The following is a 9,478-nucleotide window of genomic DNA, read 5'->3' as shown; positions in this document are numbered from 1 at the left end:
TGCAATAAATATCTTGTCTAAGTTACCTCTCCGCTGAGACTCATTTCCTATAGGGGAGCTGAGTTCCAAAACCAGGATTATATGCAAAGGGCAACTATCTGAAAGCAGGAGAGATTGAATACCAGGCATTCAGAAAGGGGTCTACCTGAGTCATGCTTCAGAAATTAATGGTCAGGCAATATGCAGGCTCTTTATATACACGTTTGTAGCCCTTTTTTTTTTTTGAAGAACACTAGAAATGTATCTAGAAAACAGAACTAGCCTTCCCTCGGGAGATTTCTAGTCTTGTGTTACATAGGAGATCTGGTTAAACGAGTAAAGAGTTGCATTCAGTTAGCTGTATGCTTCTGATTTGGTACTAAATAAATATAGATGTTCTGCTTCTGACAAGGAGCTTGTTGTGGCCTGCCAGCGGCCTGCACGGATCATGGCTGATCCCGACGACGAGGAGGCTGGTGTGGGGTCGCGCCAGCAGCCTGCACAGCCGGTGTTCGCATTGGACAGCGAGAAGGCTGAAGAGGATGTGGTGCCAGAGGCAGAGACTCAGCCAGGGCCTTCAGAACCTCCAGAGGCTCCTTCAAGTGGAGAGAGCGAAGTGGAGGAGCCTCTTCTCAATGCTCGAGCACGCAGGGCTGCCAAAAGGCAGGAGTGGCTACTCAGGAGGAGGAGGTCTCCTCGAGAGTAAGGTTTGAGGATAATTGGCCACTCCCTTAGCCTATTCAAGTCACACACAGTTAGTAATTTCTTGCTGGAAACAACATGTAATTATTACAGAGCATTTTGGAGAGTGAGTGTCTTATCGTATCTTGTTTTCTGGGCTGGTTGCCAACCTTTGCCGGACTTTGTTTATTCTTGGTACATTATAACTTTGATAAGGACCGTTGGTGTGTGTCACAATCCTTGGGAATCCGGAGCTGGGGCAGAACAGAACTCTAACTGAGCACACTCACAACTGTTAAGGACTTTTGCCTTGAGCTAGATGGATGGCAAGCCTCTGACTGGAATACGTATATTAGTTGCATGCTTGATTGTTCTCTCCGAACCTGAGTGTTCTTTTTTTCTTTCCTACACACACCCACACACTGTTTTAGTGTAATATGCTGCCCATAGCAGCTGTGGAGCTAGGCCATATTATAAATTTGATCTATGCTATGCTATGCTATGCTGATAGTCTTCCATTTACAACCACACCAATCGAGCCCCAAATTTCTGTTGCTAAGCAAAACAGAAGTTAAGTGAATTTTTCCCCATTTTACAACCTTAAGTGAATCACTGCAGTTGTTAAATTAGTAATCCGGTTGTTAAGTGAATTTGGTTTCCCCATTGACTTTGCTTGTCCGAAGGTCAAAAAAAGTGAGCATATGACCCCAGGATACTGCAACCGTCACAAATATGAGTCAGTTGTCAAGTATCTGAATTTTGATCACGTGACCATACAGATGCTGCAATGGTCATAAGTGTGAAAAATGGTTGTAAATCACTTTTTTCAGTGCCGTTGTAACTTCAAATGGTCACAATTGTTGTAGGTTGAAGACTATCTGTGCTATGCTATGCTATGCTATGTTATGCTATGCTATGCTAATTTCCATGGAAATAATAGAATTAATTTTCCTTATGCTGCCCCAGTAAATTTAGGTTCCAGATGAAATAGTCTTTGGACCGGATCCAGGTAGCTAATTTTTATTTTCTTATGATGGAGTATCCTGAGGAGAATTACCTATTTTCTTTTCATTGTTCTTGAAAATTAACCCATTTTCACAAAAAGCCGATCTTAGATTCGAGTTTTAGCAATATCAGCCATGATAAAGTTGCTTCAACAGGGGAGAAGGAAAGACTGCCAATTTTTAAAAGATTGGCAAAGATGGGTGGGGAGCTAAGTGGAACTTTCCACTCTGCTGTCCCTTCAGAAGGTTAAATACCATGAAGGCATGAGAGATTGGGGCTTTTAGCCAGAGCCAAACGTTCTCAGGAGCTTAGCACTAACAGCATTTGCCAACCAGGAGTTCAGATTACCACTCATAGCTTTTTGCAGATATTAATATTTTTCCTCTTTCCGTTCTATTCCCACCAGGTGGTTGATAAGCCAGTTTTTTTCCAGACAAATTGAAAAAAAGTGAGCTTTGCCTTGTTTTAGCTACGACTGTATCATATTTCATCCAAGAGGGACCCAAATGAGCTTGTCACCAATAGAAAAACTGGTAGACCAGCAGGAAAAATTTACATAAAGGCCAATGCTTATAGTTACAAAGTTAGTGGATGGTATCCAAAATTCTACCTACGAAATAAGACATACCTCTTTCAAGGCCATCGGTAGACTAAGGCAGGGGTCTCCAACCTTGGCAACTTTAAGACTTGTGGACCTCAGCTGGCTGAGGAATTCTGGGTGTTGAAGTCCACAAGTCTTAAAGTTGCCAAGGTTGGAGACCCCTGCCTTAGTCTACCGATGGACTTGAAAGGGGTATGTCTTATTTCGTAGGTAGAATTTTGGATATCATCCACTAACTTTGTAACTTTGTAGCAAAGCTGGCTGAGGAATTCTGGGAGTTGAAGTCCACAATTCTTAAAGTTGACTTCAATGCTTTGCTGGCTCAGGAATTCTGGGAGTTGAAGTCCACAAGCCTTAAAGTTGCCAAGGTTGGAGACCCCTGGATTAAGGCATGCTGACTGAAGAATTCTGGGAGTTGAAATCCATACATCTTAAAGTTGCTGAGTTTGATAAACACTGGTCTAGAACACAGAATTTGGCTGCAGTGGTCATAGAATACTTCTGAAAGTAAATCTATATTACTTTGATTTTCTTTTTGCCTTATATATGCCTACGAAACACACACATGCTTCTACATATAATTTGCTGTGGTACCTAACATTCAGAGGTGGCTATCTATAAATTGATCCCTGGCATGGAGCCTAATTGACTATTCCTCATGGAACAGCAATGGAGTTCTGATTTATGATCTGGAACAACTTTTGTTAAAAGGTTTCCATAGCCACAGAACTAAGTCGTGGAGCAAACCTTTCTGTTTCTCGGGAGTTAAAGAACCAGGTATGTGATGGAGGGCAGTTGATTGTGAAAATGAAATGTTTGTGAGTTAGTAAATTGACAACCACATTCTTTCTCCAATAATTGTCACCCAGGGCTACCCCTTGCTACAGCAGCTAGTTAGCGCAGGGGGAGGCGGAGCTATATTTTAACAATTGCATTCAGTACGGGAAAAGACATCATGCTCTATGGGGAAAGAGAGCAGAAGAGACAGAATTACGTCCACTTTGAATTTAAGAGACAGGAAATGGAGTGTGGGAAGAGTTCTCAGTAATGCAAAAACGGGCTACTCACAAAGTTTGCAAACCAATAAAAATAATAATTCAAAAAAAATAAATGCCAGTTTTATTGTGGCTGCCAGTAAACTGACTCAGCTCATAAAGCAGGCACTTCATGGTCCGTTTAGATCACATTCTGAAGCAATGCAAATTATGGATGTGGAAGTGATAAGAACTAAAGCAGAAGCTATAGTTTCAGTTTACTTCCCGAAAACTATGATTTAGGATTGCAAACTATGACGTCCATTCATTGCAAAGAAAGTTTGAGTTCATCCACTTTTTCTCTTCAAACATCTCACCACTCACCTGAGTTATCTGAGCATTACTGCCCCAGTTCCTGTTTAAATCCTGTTTCCAACTTTTTAGTTCAGGGATATAACTTAAATCCCAAATTGTTACCCCTTGGGGACAAATATGACTATTCTTCATCTTTGGCAGTGAACCTTTTTCTGTTTCTCTTTAAAAAATGGACAACCGTGAATCATGATCCATCCGATAACAAATGATTTAGTTATTTGACAAAGTACAGTTTGGAAAAGCAGATTTGGCTGTGGGACATATCCAATCAAATCTGAACACATTTAATAAACCTCCAACGTGCCACCCCCCCAAAAAAAGACATCCACCAAAACTGTGACACCCCATTTTTGAAGGATTCAGATTTCCAGACTACCAAATTGATTTCTGTTGGGTCAAAGTATGGGAGATAGAAATCAAAGGGAACCAAACCCTAAACTCCAAAGGTACACAGTCCAGCTTTCCTGCCTCTCAGCATGTCAAAGTCCCATGTAGGACTTTCAGTCTCCCAGACAGCATTATCGATGGGCTGTAATGCAAGTGGCTGGGGCTGTGGCCTGACTTCACCTCTGCAGGCCGAAAGATAAGCCTTCCCTTTTCCTTTGCAACCGACGGGCACCTGACACAGCAGTTTTTCTCTTCTTCCTCTTCCCAGGCTAGGAGGTTGTTTTCACTAGCAAAACAGGCCCTTGGCACAGCATTAAAATGAACCTTACAAAAAATGGTCTCGGCTTTCTTTGCTCTCTTTTGTGTTTTGCAGCACAGTATGGAAAACTGTGGTATAAGGCTGTGGAACTATGGGCGTGGAGCTGAGACAACCCTGCATCGTGCAGGATTGGAGGATAAAATTGAGGTGGCTAGGTCTTTCCAGTTATGCCACCAAACCTAAATATGAGTTTATAGGGGGAGTGGAGCTGAATCAGAGGTGGGTTTCAGCAGGTTCTGACCAGTTCTGGAGAATTGGTAGCAGAAATTTTGAGTAGTTCGGAGACTGGCCCCACCCCCCATCTATTCTCTGCTTCCCAAGTCCCAGCTGATTGGGAGGAAATGGGGATTTTGCAGTAACCTTCCCAAGCCACCAAGCCATGCCCACCAAGCCACACCCACAGAACCAGTAGTAAAAAAAATTGAAACCCACCACTGAGCTAAATGAATGTCAGAAATGCATAGCCTTCAATAGAATAGAATAACAGAGTTGGAAGGGACCTTGGAGGTCTTCTAGTCCAACTCCCTGTTTAGGCAGGAAACCCTACACCACTTAAGATAAATGGTTATCCAACATCTTCTTAAAAACTTCCAGTATTGGAGCGTTCACAACTTCTGGAGGCAAGTTGTTCCACTGATTAATTGTTCTAACTGTCAGGAAATTTCTCCTTAGTTCTAAGTTGCTTCTCTCCTTGATTAATTTCCACCCATTGCTTCTTGTCCTGCCCTCAGGTGCTTTGGAGAATAGCTTGACTCCCTCTTCTTTGTGGCAGCCCCTGAGATATTGGAATACTGCTATCATGTCTCCCCTAGTCCTTCTTTTCATTAAACTAGACATACCCAGTTCCTGAAACCATTCTTCATATGTTTTAGCCTCCAGTCCCCTAATCATCTTTGTTGCTCTTCTCTGCACGGAATGATCAAGTTGTAGTCTTAAGACATTGTGAATATGACAAGTTGGAGAAGGCTGAATTTCCTGCACAGTTTTGTAATATTCAAAGCTTTCTCCTATTTTGGTACTGTTTACAGATCTGCTTTGTTGCAAACAGATCCTTGAAATGGAATTTTCCCATTCTGTCTCCAAAGTTGCCTCCAGGCTGCTGACAACTGATACTCATTTGCTTCGAACTCAGTACCCCATGAATTATCAACTAGCGGCTAGGAATGTAACCTGCAATTTATGGTGACATGCAGCAGAGAGGCTGGGGTCGGAAATAGGATTAGAGAGCTGTCATCCAGAAAGATGCAAGGCCTAGAATACAGATTATATATTCCTCTGACATTCTCCCTCCAGCTCCACGTAGTCTCTTGACACAAGGCATGGGCAGTGGTGTGGTTGCAGCTGCATGAGCTGAAATGAGCTCCTTCTCAAATACGCAATAGGAATCGTTGGTGCCAAACATGCCTGAAGTTGTCCACAGGAGAGGTGGTAGCCCTTCATCCTTTCTCCTGAGATACTGAACTAAAGATGGTAATAAATTCTGGCGCTGTTTCATCCATTCCTACCATCCTTAGCCAAACATTAATGCTGAAGTACTTCATGAAATCGTAAAGCAAATGAAATTCAAAAGCTTTCTCTTCTCCTGCTCACTTCCCAGTTTTGGAAACTCTTGAGGGCACGGTCCTTTTCAGCTCCGGAATTGTTTCCCAAAGTCCAGAGCAATTGTCCCACAGTCTCTGCTCTCAGTCAGAACCCAGGACAACCATCCCTGGTGCTGGTGGGATGCGGATTCCATGATTCATGCCATTCCCTGTCCCTCTTTTCTAACAGCTTGTGTCAGTCCTAGAGACAATTTGTGCCACCCGGATTCTTGTGTGATAAAAGTAGACATTATTTAAGCAATCACATTCTGTACTCCCACCCACAGACTCATGGTGCTTCTCTGAAAACTAAGATGCAGTTGTTATATAATAGGCATTCTGAATACATGGGAGCTCAGACAAAAAAAAAAAATCTCAGTAGAAGAAACAAGAAAGAACAGCAATCTTGTATTTGCAAGAATCCCCCATGATGTCCTTTGCCACTCTCCAAGTCCTACTTGGATGGAAATGAATTTGATTTTCCACTTATCCCTTCTGTTTTAACATATACACTTCTGTACTTTATATAATTTCATCTGGGAGCCATTGTCCTGGACTGACATGCAATGTCTAATTTTCATGACAAGCAACCAAAAAAAGTTGGCAAGTTGCAGCCTTTGGACACTGTACTCTGTGAAATCTGACATGACGAACTGAGTTATTCATGAGGAAGAAATCAGGGCCTAGACTTTCAGATGAAGGATATTTCAAAATGGCATGTGAGTAGACTTGAGTTAGTCCCTTGCTTCCAGCAAAACTCACATCATCCACAATTTCCAAATGAAGAGGAAGGGTTAGTTGTGCAATTGTTATCAAAACACAAAAAAACTAAAAGGGGATGTACCTTCCGGAAAAATACTACATCTTTTGCACTGATAAACTTCACAGGCATAACACAAAATAGATTGGCTGTAAAGACACAGAATTTTATGTGGCTATTGCTGTTGCAAAACCACCAAATAACTCTAGTAAACTCTCCCAGAGTCCATTGCAGAATTCATTGGACAGGGTCCAGGCTAAAATAATTGCACTTGATGCCAATGAAATCTATGGAACTTAACAAACTTTAGCAAATCAATATTCCATTAACATGAGTAAAATTAAATGAAGGTTTTCCATTGATGAAACTGTTTCCCATCATTGGAATTGGGAGTAGATTAATTCCTTGCATTGTGGCTCTCCCACCTACCAGCAAAAATATGAAGGAAGAAAACCTTACTCGTGGATATGCTTTTACTTGTACACCCTAAGTTTGTACATTTGATCTAGTTACAATCATTATATCTAGGACCATGTTAGAACTATTCATGTAATCATAAAGAACTAATTTATGAAATTCTCTATGGCAAGATGCTACAATGCCTATTTGTTATGGGCTTGTTATGCTTGTTTTTTTTTTTAAAGATGGAAACTTATGCTAAGATAACATAACTTAGTGATTTCTACCCCAAAGAATGAGAAAATATGTTGCCTATGGCACTTAAGCATCTCCTAGACCTATAACATTCTCAGATTTTTGCACCTAATCAAAAACAGAATGAGAAACAGCAGAGGTGTTAATAAAGTCAGCTAGAGAGCCAAATACATACAAGATGTTCAGAATGAGATATTTCGGGTATTTTCCTCTACTGATTTTTTTTTTTTAAAGCAAATTTGATAGTAATGAATGGAACAGCATTGGAAAAACTTCAATATATAAATCAACAGAAAACTAGTCACACAATATCCTTTGCAGCAAGGTGATTTTCAATTAGATCCTATTATTTGCAGCAATTCCCCAACATTTCCACTTTGTGGACCAGCAGGGGGTGGGGGACGAGGGGATGGTTTCACGCAAGTGGTCACACAAATACAGCATATGTGCACACGCTCACCCACTCTTTGCACAAACAGGGATGCACGCTCATGCTCGTCTGCTGCTTCTACAGCCTGGTTTCAAACAGCTCATGGCTCATTAGCGGGCCACAGCCAAGGGGTTGGGGGACCCCTGATTTACAGTATCAACATTGCAAGGTATTTTTTGCCTGTATGAAGTTGGCTAAGACTTATCTCACCTAAAATCCTGCCCTTTTCAATGAAAGCAGTTCCACCCATACTGAGTCATAACATTTTAAGCAACGAAGTGTTGGGATTGCAATCAAAGGAGAGCAATGGATGTATGAAATGGGTTTGTCTAACCTGTATTTATTTGCATGATGTTCATGGCTCTTGCAGGCCCGAGTGGGAAGGTTTTATTGTAATAAACAGAGAAATAATGAGAGGCAAAATAATATTTTGTTCTGAGGTGTCATCAGGCCGTTTTGCATTTATCATCCACTCGGCCTAATCCTACTTCTTGGATTTTATAGATGCTGCCAGAGAACAGATAAGAATTCTCCGTCCATCCACATCAGAAGCTAATATTACATAATTAATTAAGCCATTGAAGATAATGCCAGTGAAATGTATGGGCCCACCACAAACTTATGGCTACATTCTATTCTGTATTTTTTCATTATGAGGCACTTATTGAAAAATATGTATTTCTCTTCCATCATGACCTCTTTTTAATAAGATTTCATAAGGTAGCTAAAAACAAAACCCCTCAATAACTGAAATTATATTAAAGGTCATAAATGTCAACATATCTTTCCACCAAATTATTTCTACTACCAGTAAAATATTAATTATATATCAATAAACTACGAGAAAAATGTAAAAAATAGTACAGATCTGGCTGTATTGGAGGGATCTGTTCTGAGATGTTCTTTCTCTGCAACCCCGAGTTTGATATGGCAGATTTTCAAACTCACTCTTTCTTTTACCAGTTTCTCCCTGCACATCAGATTTGGTTCCAGAGTCCCAAGACACTTTACACAATTGCTTTCTAACATTCCATTGCACTGAACAGGTAAAAAGAGCCATAATTACACCTTATAGATTTTCACTATTCACAGCAGATTCACAGCTATTGACCTATATTATTTCTCACAATAGGCAAGCAGTAGTTAAAACTGGAAAATGCTGAGTACCATACAGCCATTCTCTGAGATACCTTCCAGAGCTTTGAAGGCAATGGGAGTTACAATCCATATATCAAGAATGAAAACTGAGCTGTTTATATTTATATGGTATATTTAAAACAATATAAATGGTTCATATGATTTTTAAATCATATAAACCATACTTACATGGTTCAAAAATATTTTTTAGTCAGTAAGTGGTTTGACAGCCTCTACATGGCTGCTCACCTTCTAAGACTGGCAAGCTGAGGATGCTGCTTTACAATGATTCAGTTTGATCTGTGAAGACACTTTTAAAAGGGGTGATGTGAGCCCTGTTGTACCCAGTGAAAGGAATCCTGTGGAGCAATTGTGAAATTTTCACTTTTAAAAATCAATGTGGATGCTTTGGTTCAAAAAAATCAGCATATCCTTAATTTTTCACCAAATAATAAAGCAATAGTACCTCGAGCTAATGGATGCCATTATGGGCAATTTCATAAATCAAATTCAGATGAGACAGGATGACTAGTTTTGGAGAATTGCATGGTGAGGATAGTAAATTTCTTATACATGCAGAAGTCTATTGCAAACAG

Source organism: Pantherophis guttatus, chromosome 2 (assembly GCF_059756535.1).
Source record: "Pantherophis guttatus breed Tessera chromosome 2, ASM5975653v1, whole genome shotgun sequence".
Classification (NCBI taxonomy): domain Eukaryota; kingdom Metazoa; phylum Chordata; class Lepidosauria; order Squamata; family Colubridae; genus Pantherophis; species Pantherophis guttatus.
This window is presented reverse-complemented; position numbering follows the sequence as displayed.